We start from the raw sequence: 17,802 nt of genomic DNA, 5'->3' as shown, positions 1-17,802 counted from the left end.
CCACTTGAGTCCGCAAAAGGTAAAGACGGAAGAGAAAAAAAATCTATGTAAATTTGCCACTGTATAAAGAACACCTCTGCTCAAGGATTGTTTGAAGAGCAACATTGTCAATACAATCTCTTTATATTGCAAAAAAATGTTTGCAAGGTCTGACTTTTAATCTTTTTACAACACTCATTTTTAGAGTTGCTTTACTCTGTTGAAGTATGGTTTGTTTGTAGCTCTTTCTCTTTGCCATTAGAATTCTTGTTTTATTTGAGCCCCGGGACACTTTGGGGCAGATTTACGAGCCCCTTGCGCCACGTTTACGCCGCTGTTGCGTCACGCAAGGCGGTGTAAACGTGGCGCATCCCTACGAGGCATTTACAAAGTGAAGCATCTATGGAGATGTGGCACGGTGTAAGGCCCTGCGCCACATGAAACCTGCGTCAGGTTTCATGTAGGCGTTCCGGTGCAGGGGGGGCGTTCTGTCGCAGGAACACCCCTGAAAAGTGACTCAGTGAAATCTACAAGATTTCACTGAATCACTTTCCCAAAGCTGCTACGTCAATTCCTTACGCCTGCTTGAAGCAGGCGTAAGGAGTGATACACAATGTAATGTATGGGTGGCCCCTGTGCATTGCAGGAGTTGCATCGCGCTTGCGATGCGACTCCAGCAATGCGCCTCCCGTAAGCCAAAAGATGCGTCACGCATCTGCCCTTCCTTGCACCATGGTGCGCCGCATTGTAAATGCGCCGCACCATGGGTGGCGGAGCTGAGGCGCACAATAACTAGCGCATCCCTGGGGATGCGCCAGTTATTGTAAATCTGCCCCCATATATTCATGTCCTGTAGTTTTCCTGTAGTATTTAGAATACGTCCCTGCTGATTAATAATTGCTGGCGAAGTTACCAAAAACATCTCTTTTGGGTCTCCTCGGATACAACTGAAAAAAGATTCAGCTTAAATTCCCTACTTGTGAAATTAGTCCACACCTCAGCTTCACCTGTGTGTCTGAAACATTTAGTTAAAGCACACCCTGGTTCTGAACCCGAATTTCAAATTAATATATTGTATATTTATGGCAAATTCTGACATTTCACCCTACCATCAATTAAATAGACATTTTTATAAAAGCAGTCCTTTTAAAATATTTCTATGCTTGAAATCTATTGTTGTTTTCTCACCTTGAGGGATCAGCTATGAAATTGGCCAGGAGAACTGAAACTCCTCCTGGAGACAAGCAGCTGCACTGGCTCCTTCAGACTGTGGGTTTCTTCAGCCTTTAATAGTTTGCTGTAAACCTCTCTTGGCTTGTTAGGTGCAGATCTGGCACCATGGAGATGCTGGGCCTCTCTTGTGACCACTCTGTTGTGGATAACGTTTTCATCATCTTTTGGTCATCTTTTGAAAGGAGGTTGTAATGCACAGAGGATTTATTATCATGAGAATTGCTGTATAGATCACACAAACAGTGTCAATGCAATGAACGCACACATGTGATTTAATTTATGAATGTACAGATGAGCACAATTAATTGAACAAATAAGAAATTTTGACTCATCTCTTCAAAATTGTGCTCACTAAACCATTTGCATTCAGGACTTGGCTGTAAGAAGGAAGGCCTCTGAACATCCTATGGCTTATATATAGTGCAATGTCTGCTCTGATCTAGGAGTACAGTCTCCGGTCTCCAAGCCACAACCTACACTCAGTAATCTGTGTGCCTGATCAAATGTGCACACTTCTCAAGTGTTTCCTTCATTGTATGAGTCCACCTTCAAAACAATTGCCATCTACTCTGTTGCCATGAATTCTTTGCACCAAGTATAACGTCTGTAAATGGGTTCCAACACACAAGCGTGTGCACACACACATGCAAACACACACCCAGCTTCACTAAACATTGCTGTGTTTAAAGGATTATTTTCTGGAGCATCTGTTTAACCCATGTTGAACATGGCCATCTCTTAGGGGTCACGCCCAACCTTTTTGCCTTCAACCAATCTATATTTTGTTAAAGTTTGTTTTTGGTTGCCTTAGGAATCACTGCACTTTATCACGGTTCACCAGTGCTATATTGCTTGCGCTTGCTCCTAAAACATGGTAAGATTGCCTTACACCAGATTGGCATATTTAATTTTCTTATAAGTCCCTCCTAAATCGATATACCATATACCCTGGACCTGTAAATTAAGTGCTACTAGTGGGCCTGCAGCACATATTGTGCCTACCACTTCAGTAGCCCTGTAAAACATTTATCAGGCCTGCCATTACAGCCTGCTAGCAGTTTGAGATTGACAAAGCAACTTGGCAAAATAACCCCTTTGCCAAGTCTTAAACTCCATTTTTTTGCATATATATATAAGTTACCCTTGATGAAGGAAAAAGACTGCCCCATATGGCAGGATGCATGTATTTCAAAAGTTGGACATGTACTTTCTAAGTTTTGCTTGTTCTAGTAGTGAAAAACTCCTATATGTGTTTTTCACTGCTGTGAGGCCTACCTCTTTCATATGAAATGATTGGTGTACCTTAATACATTAAATAAGTGTTAAGCTTTGATTGGAAGCAGGTAGGAAAGTCATGTTTGGTGTCTGAGAAACTGTAATTTAAAATTGCCTTTAATGGTATAGTCAGATTTAAATCACAATTTTGGAAATGTCATTTTTAGAAAGTTGGCATTTTCCTCTCGTAACTATTTTGTTCCTGCAGCCTGTTCCTAAGTCACAGGACTAGGTGTGAGTAAAAGTTGGTTCTGGGATATTCCTCCCAGACAGCCATACAAAAGAGGTATTAGGTATGTCTGGATGGGCCTTTGCATGCAGGATGGGGACATAGTTGGGCACAGCCAAACTTGCAAATAAATAGGTTGTGCCCTGCTCTCTCACAAAGGATTTTACACTATTCTATTATGCTTTTACCCAGGATGGAGCCAAGGCAGGTGAGTAGGAAATTCCAATCACTTCTGAAAGGATAACATTTAGAAACTTCTCTGACTTGAAAGAAGGCACCAGGCACAGACCCACTTGTCAGATCACTTCTGGACCTGCAGAAGGCTCAAGGGGAAAATGGTTGCTGTACTGTTCTTCTGCAAGAAGGACTGCCCTACTGCCCTGCTACTTTGCTGCCGTTCAGACCTGCTTCATGAGTAAGAAAGACTGGACTTGCATCTTGAACCGAGGACAACCAGAGTAATTCCAAGGGCTTTTTTGGCTGGCCTCCTGATCAGAGTGGCAGGGACAGAAAAGGTTCCAACCATCTTGAACCTTGCACCTGGCCTCTGCCAGCTGTGAGTACCAACCCCCCAAGTGGTGTCACTCTAGTCCTGGACCATTGGAAGTGGGCATTCCAAGGGTCTTCTAGGTGTTTGAACCTCCTAGCAATTTATGAGCTCATTTCATCTACCTGTGTATCATTGACTGTACAGATTGAGCTGTTCCTATCTTACCCAACATAGCTTGTCCTTTTGGGCATAGCTATTTCTTAAAGTATTTGATTCAAGACAAATGACAGTACAATTTGTACACTTAATTAATTTTCTATTAAATGCTGTCAAGATCGATTCTAAATTCTCTGTTTCATTAACAAATCAACTACTTTTTATTTATGAAATTGCACTTGTTAGTTTTTGCCCTTTCTTTTTCTAACATTTTCCACCAGGTTGAAAAACTATTATTTTTTTGGGTTTGTTTTCTTTTAAAGAAGAACGCATCTCAATTATTTCTTTATGCAAAGCTTAATATAGTACTGATATTGTTCACTCAAAACTTCATAGAAGGCTTGGAGAGCAACTGGAATAACTTACCTGCAATTTATTTATTTAGATAGATTATTGGTTAGTTATCTATGTATGTATTTATTTATGTCCGAGTACTGTGAAGTGGTATGTGAAATACACGTATGTTGTCTGAGAAAATGCACAGAAGTTGAAAAGAGAGAGTACAATCAGAGTGAGGAGACTTCAATCTAATACTGTTCTTTGCTGCACAATACAACCCTCAATCAGTTATAAGAAGGAGCAAAAAATCTCTTTCCTGCTTCATCCCAAAGCTCTGATATATTGGTTTGGCTCTCAAGCTCCGAATATAGGCGCTCCACCACTTTACGACCTGGATTCCAACAACTTTTCCTCTGTGTTTGATATATTTGAGGGATCTTTGAGTGACCAGGTAGACCTTTTCGGCACATAAACTACTGTCTGGAACTGTCCGTGATGTAAGACATTGTGCGTAGGTGTGGTGCACAGTACCACACATTTGATTTCGACCTCCAATGGGAGACAATGACGTGCTTTAAGCGTGGGAGTGCTGTGGTTTCTCTTTAGGTTCAAACCCATTCTGACAGGTTGCTTTGGAGTCCTTCCAGTCTATTAATCCTTTTCATCAGGATTCCAAAGTAGGTGTTGTTGGAGTATTTTAGGTGTACCATCACCAAAAGCTCTTGTCAGTATGACTCATTGGTGATTCTCTTGACACTTGAAGAAAGGACCAATTTTATGTTGGTGTTAAAAATCCTGATCTTGGTTTACAGCCTTAAGTCCTTGGAATTCCAGATCTTTAGCTGAATGAGGGCAGCCCTTTCATTTCTGATTCCTTCCTTGATTTCGACGTCAGTGTCTGTGCCCCCTTGCTTGTCTATGACATTGCCCAGGCATGTAAAGGCCTTAACCTTTTCCAGTGCATCACCTGTAAGAATGACTGCAGTTGAGATGGCCATGGTAGCTTTCAGGATCTTGGTTTTTCCCCTGTGGATGTTGATCATGAACACAAAGAGGAGCCAATTTTAGACTGACGCACCTTTTTAGTCTGTGGGTGGTATTATAGACCCAAGCACATCTTCACAAATATGTTATGTTATGTTATGTTAATAGCCATTTGTAAAGCGCACGGACACTCATGAGCTCTCTAATCAGTGTACTAGATGTCAGAAATTTGGGACTTGGCAATGTATGTATTCAGGTCAAAGGCCTTGTTATCTGCTTTTGCCTAAGCTAGCTATGGCAGAGGCGTTCTGCAAGACAAGCGCTCTGCTTTGTGGGAACATGCCTGATCGGCAGCTGGGGCGACTGAGGTTGAGCCCCCGGCCTAATTCCACACCCTCCTCTTTTCTCATGAGCAGAGCGCGTCAGGATTTCTCAGTGTGGCTGCAGTGGGACCTCTTGCCTGCCTGCAGTGCCAGCGTAGTGGCATGAACCTTGAACCTGAGAGTGGCACGTCGGCCTGCGGAGAGGGAATCTCCATCCTGCGTGGCTCGTGGCCTCGTTAGCTGGGCAGTGCCAAAGTGTCCATCAATGTCAGCACTGCCTAAGAGCCAGCCCCAGGGAATGCCTAGATTGCTAACAGGGACCTGCATCTGAGGCCCACGGAGATTGGTATAGCACGGGCACTTTCCCTTCCTGCATAGTCCCGTGAGGCTGACATCACTGCAGCGCCTGGGCCAACAGGTACTATGGGGCAGATTTATGAGTTCTGGCGCATCTCTGCAAATCAGCAGGGATGCGCCAGAACTGATGCGTCACGCAATTCCCTCCTTGCGGCAACACAGATGCGCCGCATTTACAATGCGGCGCGCCATGGTGCAAGGAAGGGCAGATGCGTGACGCATCTTGTGGTGTACGGGCGGCGCATTGCTGGAGTAGCGTCGCAAGTGCGACGCAACTCCTGCAATGTACAAAGGCCACCCATACATAACGTGGTGCGTCACTCCGTAGAGGACCCTGAGAGAGGCGCGAAACAGCATCCCTAATAACGAAAGTGAATTGTGTGGTTTCAGACATAATGGTTTCACTGAAATTACTGGAAAAGAGCTAAAAGCCGCGCTGATGTAACAATCTCAACCTTACTGCAATTCATGTGATTTACCCTAAAAACCTTAATTACTTGCAAATTATCTATTTATTCATGTCAGTTTAGTATTGCCTTATGTATAATATAGAAATCAATTTCTTATAATCCCGTGTGGAGTCTCTTTTGTGTTTTGTTTATTGTGTTACTGTGTGAGTATGTTGCACAAATGCTTTACACATTGTCTCTGATGATAAGCCTACCTGTTCTGTGCCAAGCTACCAGAGGGTGAGCTCAGGTTATCTTGGTGTGTTTCTAACGTTCCCAGGCTATAGTGCTGGGTTCTGCCTGGCTGGGCTGCATACCTTAGCCAACCAAAAACCACATGGCTAACAGCCTCTCAGGTTTCTTTTTGTGAAGGAAGGCGCACCTTCCTGTACAAAAATAATCCTGCATGCAATGCAGGCACCCTTGCAGCATGGTGCAAGGGTGCCTTAGTTGGCACTAGGTTGTCTACAGGGCACCAGTGCAGGGGAAAAGGCAGGAATGCCCAGTATCAGTAATATCCCTGTCATGCAGTGCAATGCAGCAAGTTGACTGCCCAGTGTGACATTCTCATAAATATGGCCCTAGATCCTTAGATTTGCATTTATCCACATTCTGGGGAGAAGACTGCTCACTTTGTTCACCTTATCAAGGCAGGTGGAAAGTGTCAGTGGTAATCAGCAGGGGGCTATGGTAGTGTTGCTTTAGTCTTTAACCTTTCTGAGGGGAGCATTGCCTGCTCCTCCAGTGATGCTCCAGGGATCGTGATTTACCTGCCAAGGTTTCATATTACTTATGTGTGACATTTCTGTGTTCTTGCTGTGCTCGTGTGTGGCATTTCATTGCCTTTGAGTGACACTGTAGCGAGCAGTTATGTCTTGTGCCATGTGCACACACACTGAACATGAGCTGCGTATAAATGGAGAGCTAGAATTTGGTTACTTGGGAGCTAGCAGTTGCAAGCTGGAAAACATCATGCTAGTTTAAACACATACTTATCTTTACTGAAGATAATCAGGAATGTCATCACATGAGCATGGTGCTGAAATACATCTCTATATAATTGGACTCGAGACATTTCCTACAGCTGTAGAAACAAGAGCTGGCCTGATATGGCTAACAGCCAACTCACCAGTGGGAGGAGTGCAAATACAGGTCCCAGAAACAAGAGTACTATTGGCAGTAAAGCTAGGTAGCTGGAAGTTATTAGTAACACAACTCTGTGTTAAAAATCAAGATTCAGCTTGACTTTCCCCATAGTCAGACAAAAAAATGTGAAAAATGCAACCTTGTCAATTGATTTCATTTAACTTTTGAAAAAACATTTGGCCCTACAAACATCAAATGTATTCTCCTTCTTCTATGAAGTTGTATTTAATACTTCAGTCTGACTCACCAAGACAGAACACCTGGGTGATATATTGCCTCATCTTAGTGCTTAGGATGTTTCACTGATCTCTGGTTCTGGAGCTGGGAGACATCTTTGGCCTACAGATCTTCGACGGGCTTCAAAGGGCTGCAACAGAAGGCAGCGAAAATAGGCTTTGTCCGAGCAGATGGAGAGACACAGTCAGCAATCATCTCCTGGCAGGAGGTGGTGAAGATAAATATTTAAATTCTTTGTATGATTAACACACATTGCATTACTTTTTGCGTGCTCAGGGGCTGCCCTCAGAAGCCAGAGACTACAGGAAACGTACAGGTAGATTCATCCAGCATTTTTGCGAGCGCAAACGGTGCGAATCGCAAAATTCGTCCGTTTGTGCCCGCAAAAATGGCATTTGGAATTCATCAATGGGTCATGAACTCGCAATTTGAAAAATCGCAAATAATTGCGATTTCTCAAATTGCGATCGCATTTAAGGAATCTCAATTAGAGATTCCTTAAATGCTATTCATGAACCTTTGAAAATTTGCGAATTCGCTATTTTTTACCGCTATTTACTGCGAAGTCTGACTTCGTGGTAAATAGCGAAAACTTAGAAAAATGCACTTTAGTGCATTTTTCTGAGTTGTATGTTACACACACACACATGTCCTTTGGACATGTGTGTGCACAACATCAGTCTACATTGTCATTTCAGGGGTGCAACAGGGTGTCCTTTGGCACCCTTGAAATCGCATCCTTATTTGCGATTAGCAAATTGCTAATCGCAAATAAGGAATGACTTCCCATTCATTCCTATGGGCCTTTAGGAATGAATGGGGAGTCATTCCTAGGAAGCTGTAGAAATCGCAAATAAAATTGCGATTTCTACATGAATCCCGTTTTGCAAGTCCTTAATAGCGATTCCTTAATAATCGATATTAAGGACTCGCAAAACGGGACAATGATGAATCTGGCTGAAACCCTGACTAACAATTAGGAGCCTCTCCCATGCCGCAAGTTCGAGCAGCTACACATGTGTGTCAGAGATGCTGGGCGAGGCTGGCAGAGGGAGGGAGCCCAATCTATTTTTGGGCACAGGAAAGAAACAATATATCCCGTGTGCCAGGTCACAATAACAAGGAGTCCTCCAGGCCCCCCAGCATGCTTTACAGGCAGCAGAGTAGAGTCAAGCTTGTGTGCAGCACACAAGGCTGCTATTTGGAGTGCCTCATGATCCCAAAAGCATGTCAGAGAGTTATATATGTGTGACCAATGCATTTTAATGTGGTGTTGCGGACACCAGCATGAACATGCGTTAGTCTAACCCCTCTTGTGTGGTACTTAGCAGGGTTGATCGAGCAGTGGCCTACCTGGGCTGTTCTCCAGTGCTTCTTTTCCAGCTAAGACAGGTCTTGTGACCCCGAATTATGAGATATAATGTTTTCATAATTCTCAGCCCAGCGAGTTTTGAAATTGTGGGTGGCAGAATTCTGCTTCGATTGATAGTTCCAGGCAGAATTCCGCCACTTTCAATATGCAATTACTTGGTCATGCTAATGTTAGCAACATATATTTCACTGAAGAAAGACGAGATTTGAATGTAATTATATTTTTTCTACTCCTGCACCTTTATGCTTGATGACGTTTCTTTGTTTTCAGTCTTTTGATCTTTAATTGAAAATTCATTGCAGGACCTTCTTTACTTGAACCCAGGTTTGCTCAAAAGGCTTGCCTCCTGTTGGAAGTCTCCGGGACATAAAAGACATCAAATCGCTCATCAGCAGCACCTGGACTCTGCCAAGTGATACCAATCCAGCCCTGGGCCCCTGAATGTCAGTTTATAGTGCTGCAACATGCATTGTCATTATTGTGTGGCTTGGAACCATCTTAGAAGAGGTCTGGTTATAAAGATGGCCATGTCCCCCTGAGGCACTCCTTCTAGTCTCAAGACTGGATCCATTGTGGTCTTCCATGAAGCATCTCCAAAAACCCGGAGTTTGAACAGAAGCTTGTCTGGGCCTTCATTTTTTAATTTTTTTTAATTTTTTATCCTTATTGGCCTTCTCACCACCCATTGCTCAATGAAACCACCCATGGGCTTTTTATCACACATACTGGCTGTATAGGAGAAAAAGGCTTGTGCAATGCTATTTAGAGTTAAACAATTCTCCTGAGATGACCACCTTGTATAAGGAACGAAAAGAGTCGTCCTCCAGAGCATAGTCACCTTATCCTCCAATCTCCTCCCACCTGGGGAGACTCTACCAGCGAGATAGGTGAAGGCTTAATAATTGGATTTATGTTGTTTAGCTAATAAAAGTCCTACACAAAACCCTCTCCCTCACCCAAAGCATAACAAAAAAGGTGACCAAATTCTGTGCCTTTTTTTGGTCTGATCCGAAATATCTAATTTGGCAATGAATCTCATGGCTCGTAACCAATCCAGCTCTGTCGGAGATACCAGAGAAACCCATAATTTACATATCTCTCTCCGGACCAGCAATATAGCAGAAAAGATAAGTTTAGCGTTGTCATCTGTGCCCTTACCTTGCTGATCCAGTCTCCCGGTTATGACTAGTTCAGGGCTTACCTCGATCTGCTGGCCTAAGGCTTTTGACAAACAGCTACTCACGGCCACCCAAAATTCTCTTATCTTCGGGGAAAAAAAACATGTGTAGGTCGTCTTCATTGGGACTCTTGCACTTTGGACAGATCACAACACCACCAGTCTTGAATTTCGAGAGTCTGCGGGAAGACCAGTATGCCCTGTGAATCGTAAAAAAATGATTCCGCCTTAAATTTGCAGGTTAGACTATTTTGTATAACATAGCCTTTGTTACTTGCCATTGATCTTCTGTCGCGATCTCCGGCAAGCGGTCGCCCCACAAAGACTCAGGAAGCATAAAGGGGCCATCTTCCATCTCGAGTATCAGCCAATACCAGAGGGCAACAAACAGCTACTCACGGCCATTCAAAATTCTTTTATCTTCGGGCAAAACAAAAACATGTGTAGGTCGTCTTCATTGGGACTCTTGCACTTTGGACAGATCACAACACCACCAGTCTTGAATTTCGAGAGTCTGCAGGGAGACCAGTACGCCATGTGAATCGTAAAAAAATGATTCCGCCTTAAAATAGCAGGTTTGACTATTTTATATAACACAGCCATTGTAACTTGCCATTGGTCTTCTGTCGCGATCTCCGGCAAGCGGTCGCCCCACAAAGGCTCAGGAATTATAAAGGGGCCATCTTCCATCTCGAGTATCAGCCAATACCAGAGGGCAACTTCTTTTTTAAACAAACTGTCTGAAAAGAGCTTCTCCTCAAATTCGTTATAAACTCCAACTAAGTTCCCCATTTCGGTTGCCCAACTCTGAATCTGCAAATATTTAAACCTCGAAAAGCTCCGGCCCCATTCCTGCTCGCAATGTCCCCAGGAAATCAACTTGCCATCTGGAAATAGCTCATTCCATCGCGGAAGTCCAACCTCATTTAGTGGTGTAGCCAAAGCATCCTTTGACCAGAGAGGTGACCCTAGAGCATCCCTGATCAGAGCCATATGACTGTAGTATGGAATTTTTAAAAGCCTCCTAATTCTAAACCAGAGCTCTGCCAAGTCTCTTACAACATTTAACCTGACCTTTTTAAAAAATGTCAGATCCGCGAACTTATACATGTAGCCATGCTCATTATAATTACTCATTCTAAGCATTGCACCAAACATTTCTCCAATCACTGAAAAAGTTGGAGTACCCAACAACATTCTGCAGGTTTTTAATAGGAAGGCCCACGAATAGATTTGAAAGTCAGGGGCTGCTAATCCACCCTTAACCAGTTTTCTTCTAAGCTTCTTCCAGGAGAGACGGGGCCCTTTTGAAGCCCATAAAAAAGAGCTAATCTCATTCTGTAGCTTTGCAAGCCATTCTTTCTAAAAATGCCAGCGGAATTGTATCAAACAAAAAAGTTATCTTCGGTAAAATCATCATTTTTGCCAAGTTTGTGCGACCAAACAAAGACAGCGGTAGGTGTGCCCACCCTTGAAGAGTAGCAGTTATCTCCCTTTTTATTTTAAAAAAGTTGACCCTAGTAAAATCCCCTATGTCGTGCGTTATCCTCACCCCCAGATATCTCATCTCAGGTTTACACACTGCTCCCTCGACATCTAAATTCCAGGCCATAATCTCGGTTTTATCTTCATTTATCGCATAGCCTGACACAGCCCAAAATTCCTTCCTCAATTCTAAAAGACCTTCCATTGACTGTTTAAATTTGGGGGTATAGATAATTATATCATCCGCATATAACTAAATTTTTTTAGACCAACCCTCCAGATCAAATGGGGGGATCTTCTCTGTAGCTCTTATGTTACAGGCTAGGGGCTCTATATATAGATCAAATAATAGTGGTGACAGCGGACACCCTTGTCTGGTACCACGCATAATCATGTCTGGGCCTTTATGTCCTGGAGGCCTTGTTTGGTGGGCTTGAGCTCATATTCCCAGTGTGTTGCCTCTGATTCTGGTCCTGATGCTTGAGTACTTCTGGTTTGAAAGACTGTATGTGTCTTGCTATAAAGGAATCCTTTCACATTCTTCCTCATCGGATCTTATGCTCCTCATAAGGTCCCACAAAGCTGTGCATGAAGATTACAACTAGGGTAGAATGATGATATGGGGTTGCAAATTCACAGACATTTCACAAATATACTGAGCATTCAGTTCCAGCTGCATATTGACCTTGTGAACATTGATAAATCCCATTTACTGTCACTGAACATCAGAGATGCATACTCTTTTGAAACATTTGGGTAGGCTGTATCTGTGTCTGATGCATTATGTAATGGGTACACTAAATACTGCCCAAGCAAGAGTTCCTCAAGCTGCACTGGCACAGTAAGCAATGCCTTCAATTAGTTTTGTTACCATTAATGCTATTATATGTAAGATCCCAGCCAAACACGATGATATTGCGTTTTGGATAGCACATAACCAAATCAGATTGAGGGTGTTTTTTCCCATTTCAGACCCCAAGATAATTTTAGAATTCTCACTATGTGTCGTCCACTTGTTATGGTTCCCCATTTGAGGAATGTAATACTTGGGGTACTGTGTTTGCATAATTCTACACCATTACTCATGATACTCCTTCAATTGCTGTTTTGCCTGAAGTGCCTAAACAGATTCAGACGGAACACGGAGAAGCCCCTGCCATGGATTTGGGGGTGAAAGTAATTGGCAGGTTTGCCACAGTGTTCTCAAATATTTTAAATAATATTTAGAGGGAGGCAGCTTCTTTGGCAATACACCAATATCTTGCTTTAATTACCGCTGTAGATCAGGAATTGAAGATGCCTAAAATAACTTCAGAAACCTATAGTTGCATAGGTCCAAATATTTTGGGATCAGGGCTAATCAGACAAAACTTAAAAGCAAGTCAGAAGCTGATACTACCAAGCAGACACCTGATTATTCTAAAAATGCTGGGATTAGAATAAAGAAAAGACTTGAACTGAAAAACAGATTGGATCGCCACAATTGGAGTCCTCCAAAAAACGTTATAATTTACATGACTGTGATCAAATTAAAACACCTGATAGATATCGGTATTCTGATACATGTCCTTCACATTCTTTGCAGGACCCGACAAGTAAGAGTACAGAGAGAGTGTTTGAGGCAATTTCAGACAGGAGGAGTATGTGAAACTAAAGACAGACTCATAACACTCTTCTGAAATCAGTATAAAAAAGGAGCCAGCCTTTCAAACCACAATTTAAAAAGAAAAAGGTGGCAGGGATTTCCACTACTCCTGTCCTGAGATAATGAAAGCAGAATGCTGCAGAATGGGCTCTTGTGCAAGTGAGTTGAGATAAAGACACCCCTTAACATGTTATACCAGTTAGGGTATTCTATCACAATTACAATATCAAGGTGTTTCCCCTATGAATAATCAATTCTTTTTAAACCTGATTATTCTTATCGTATAGTCTTGGACTATCAACATTTAAACAGTCACACACTGAAGTTTGCAGTACAGAATTCTTGTAGCACGAGCTTGATAGTAACACAGTTCATACAATATACAAAATTACATTGAACATTTCCAATGTTTTTTTCTGTCACAATGTGGCACCTAAGAGCTGGAATTTAACGACTTTTTCCAAGTTGAGAGTACAACGTTTTTTTTTATTCACACAGGGCTAGAAGACCAGTCCACATCTGTATGCTGCCCGAGTAATATTGATCTTACATGAAATTGACTCAGAAGAATTGTCTTTGGTTAATGACTTTTACATCATGTATGATGATTTAACCCTGCATAAGGCCAGACTGGGGCAAATTATTCTAGGATTCGCTTAAACTGGCCATAAATATAATTTTCAAAACTCTAAAATTGCCTTTCTCTTTGTCCTATTTTTACTGAATGAAGACAAACGTATGGCACTACATTTCTTAGAGAAATATGCTCTATTGCAATCACCAAATTCTTTAAAAAGCTTCAGTTGTTTTTCGGATTTCAGAATTTTTGTAAAACATGCATACCTGGTTATGCATAACAGGTTAGACAGTTTACTGATTTATTATGTCCTACATTTTCTGACAAAGATTGGACAACTGAACATACTTGTATTCCTGGTAATTTACATGCAGGCATGCTTGAGTCTGAACATTTACATACATGTTTTAATTCTACTAATTTACTGATTCACATAATTTGTGTATTCCAGTGGTTACACATATGTTTTATTTAATGAAGGAGAAACAGTGCTGATTGCTTATAAATCACATTTATATCTTAATGCAGAATTGAGTTTTGTTTCTACTGAAAATGTTTGACTGCAGTTCAGACAGCAGCACAGAAGGAATGTCCATTGCAAAGGGGAAATGCATAGTTGTGGTGCCTCCTGTTCGGGCCCTAGAGACCATCACTAAGGCTAGCATTCCAAATGTGAAAGTCCACATCCGAGATAGATCCAGTGGGCCTCTTCCTTGACAGCTACATATATAGACTATGTTTTTACCCTAATTTGAGAACACAGGAATATCTCCAGTAAAAGCAGGAATACCCCATATCCAGTGACATTTTGCCTCTAGATGAGTATGCTTTTATAATCTATATTGTGGTTCAGCCCACCCAATGGTTGGTAGAATGTACAAGTACTTAGCTGCATGTGCTGCAGTTAAAAGTGACCTAAACGCCACACCATGGGTGGCGTCCCATCAGTGTACTGCAGTATATCCTGTAGAAGGAGCAATCTAATTTAAATCGTTCAATCAAATTGATTGCAAAAATGTAATTTATTCTTTTTCATAAACTCTTCTTGGTGAATAAGATTTCATGGGATTCCAAAAAGACGTGCATTGTCAATTGGCAACAAACATTACGTTTCTATTTGTTGATCCCAATGCATTTCCAGCTCTTAGGGGCCCTTCGTCAGGGATAAATTCAACACATAAATGAATGAAGCAGGAAAGGATCCGGATTACAACATGAGTGTGGATATGATCTACGTTGCATGTTAGTAGCAGTTCTACAATCATATTATATACTGAGGGTTCTTTATCAAAAGTGACCCATTAGAAACCTGAACCATGTGTGAAAAAGATAACCAAAGCCCTGACTGGAACAAGTCGCACATGCTCAATATCCTCCGTAATCCTAGTGAATATGGTAATTTGAACAAACTAAAGAATGTTGCCAATGAACAAAGAATAGTGCCAATAAACAAATGCCATGCGTTAGTTTTTGCTGTTTTAGAGAAACACGAATGTGGTTTCATATAATTTTGAAAGTTGTTAACAACAAGCAGTGTTGTCCTTGAATAAACAACAAAAATCTTGTGATACGAGAGAAACATGGTGCCTGATGTTGGTACATTTATAGTGTTAGAATATTCTGGATGTGGTGTCACTATCGGTGGATGTGGTTTCTGTGTCTGATGTCTTATATGAGGGTTTATTCTGTTGTCTCTTGGCATAAACTGCGGTACAACTGTAGACCTCACCAAGTTTGTAATCAATGATGTCTTGTTTGTATTTTCTTATCTTGCGTTTATTTATTTCCTGCATATGTCTTTCTAATTGCTCATTGATATCATTGAGGTTTTTCGACCAATCGTCGGCGATCATTTTGGTAGACAGTTCTTATTTAAGTTGATTAATTTCAACATTGAGATCCTCAATGAGTTAGTCAAGTTCTTTCACTGTGAGTAGTATTATTGCAGTTAGAGTCATGAAAGATAACGTTTTTCAGGTACAAAGAACATATACAGAAGCTTTAGATGACTGTACCACTCGGCTGGCTGAATTGAAGGTTTTTGTTCTTGCTTTGCAGGTTATGGTTTCAGAATTCCCCTTAATGATAGTTTGTGATTCCTATTACTGTGTCCATGCTTTTAATGATCATTTACCTTATTGGTGCTTAAACAAATTCAGTGATTCTAAAGTTAACACCATTAAGCATAAACTTCTTTGAGGTAAAGTGGCGGCTCTGAAAGATGCTTTGCCACGGACTCATCTGATACACATATTGAATCATCAGCGTATTGGTGTACGCATTGCAGGGAATTCATTGGCTGATGAAGCTGTCCAAGATGGCTTTTGAAATTGTATTCATAGCAGCAATTACTCATTCGCATACAAGAATAGATTAGACATTATCGCTGTGGTTACAGACCCAGCTAGTGGCCAGCCCTTACCTAAAGACTTTTTGGCTAAGAACTTCTATCTATGGAGTCCTCAAAATGTTCCCTGTGCCTGAATTCCTGGGGTGAGTGATCGGGTGATACCCAACCAGTACTGCAGATTAGAGTTAATTTTAGCAGCTCATGAGGGTTTGGCTTCTGCCCATGTTGGTGTTGAGACTACTGTTTCATTGCTACAGAAACAATACTGGAGGCTGGGTGTTTATCAGGACACCAGGATATGTGTACCTTGCTCCTACATTTGTCAACTCTGTGCATGGGCACCACAGATACCACTTTTGAGTGTCAAGTAAGTCATTACAATGTGTCTATTTAGATTATTGCGGACCACTCCATACAGATGGTACCTGAAAATATATCTTAGTCGCAGTTGATTCTTATTCTCAATTTCTATGGGTGTGTCACAACGGTCAGCTGATGCTCAAACTGTTAAGGATTTGCAAATCTTTATTGGCCCTTATTGCAGTGGCAACATTTTACTCGGACCAGGGCCAGCTTTTTCCTCTAAGACATAATAGGACACTATAGGCACCATGGATGTTGCCATGCATTAATCCACCTCCTATCATCCTGAGAGAAATTTGATAGTGCAACAGAAGAACCATGACTAAAAGAAGTCTGTAACAGCTACAGTATAATATTAATGTCCTATTTGGATTCGTCACCTTAGTAGGCTATCACAAATCCGGGAATCACCTATGACAAGAATCTCAATCTAGAACCACATGTCAATAAGACATTATGCACCTGCTTCGCTTCATTAAAAACATTACATAAGATTCCCCTTCAGCTACCTAACATGTCAAGAGCCCTGGTAGTTCGCAGTGTGATCCTAAGCCACCTGGATTACAGCAATGCAGCCAGACTGGCACTGAACAGGCCAAGAAGAGATTTGGTCTAGCTCGCATTGAAATTTCTACACTAGCTACCACTGAGACAAAGAATTCAACTTAAGTCTCCTTGCATTGTTTTTAAATCTTTGCATGATTTCAGCCAGTCCAATTGCAAAAGAGATTACAATGGTATGTCCCAGGGCGGAACCTTTGCTCCTCTTCAGCTTAGTTGGCACGCATGGCTAGATACAGAAGAACAAGACAAGGAGGACAAGCTTTTTCAATTGAAGCAGCCTGACTCTGGAATCAATTCCAGACACCTTGAGACTATTCATCAACCTACTGTAATTCAGGAAGGGTCTTAAAACATGGCTTTTTCCTGTGTGACACTGAAGTAGTTTAGTACGGCTTGAAATTATCACAATGAAGGACCACTCTTTCACGCCCTCAAACTGTTACAATACTGCAAGGATACCTGTTAGTTGACAGATGTGCTTTAAATATTAAATACATTCATCACCTGTATGGTGTACAGAGAGCTTTAAAAAATCTGCCTATGCGAATATTGGGTGGTCATACACTATATGCAGTTTTGTTCGGGGCTCCAATGTTTGTACCAGATATTGATAACAGTGGTGCAGTGGCACAGAATGCACCCTTTGACATCAAATAATATTTCTCCATCTTACAGGAATTAAAAGGCTTTCAAGATGAACAATCAAATGTGATGCAACCAGTGGATTCTAGCTGGATTTCTAAAGTCGGTGAGATACACTCAGAGAAGATAGCAGGTAAAAAAAAGTGTGTCCCATCCTATTGTTGCAGGGCCTGGAAAAACAAGCAACCTTTTCCAAATATGTAGTGGAAATATCCAGAGGTGGTGTCATACAGTGTTCCCACTGTATATCATTTAAAACAGCATGTGGAGTACCAGATCTGTTTCGAAAATGGGCATAATGATGGCTGTCCTTTCCATTCAAGGTACTAGAATTGTAATTTTGCCACTGCATTCTGGTTGTAAACTAAAATGACACGTTTCTAATTATTTTATCAAGTTATATCATGTGGCCAGTTCTCTATAGTAGGCA

This window comes from Lissotriton helveticus, chromosome 8 (genome assembly GCF_964261635.1).
Source record: "Lissotriton helveticus chromosome 8, aLisHel1.1, whole genome shotgun sequence".
NCBI classification, from domain to species: Eukaryota; Metazoa; Chordata; class Amphibia; order Caudata; family Salamandridae; genus Lissotriton; species Lissotriton helveticus.
Note: the sequence above shows the minus strand (reverse complement) of the source record.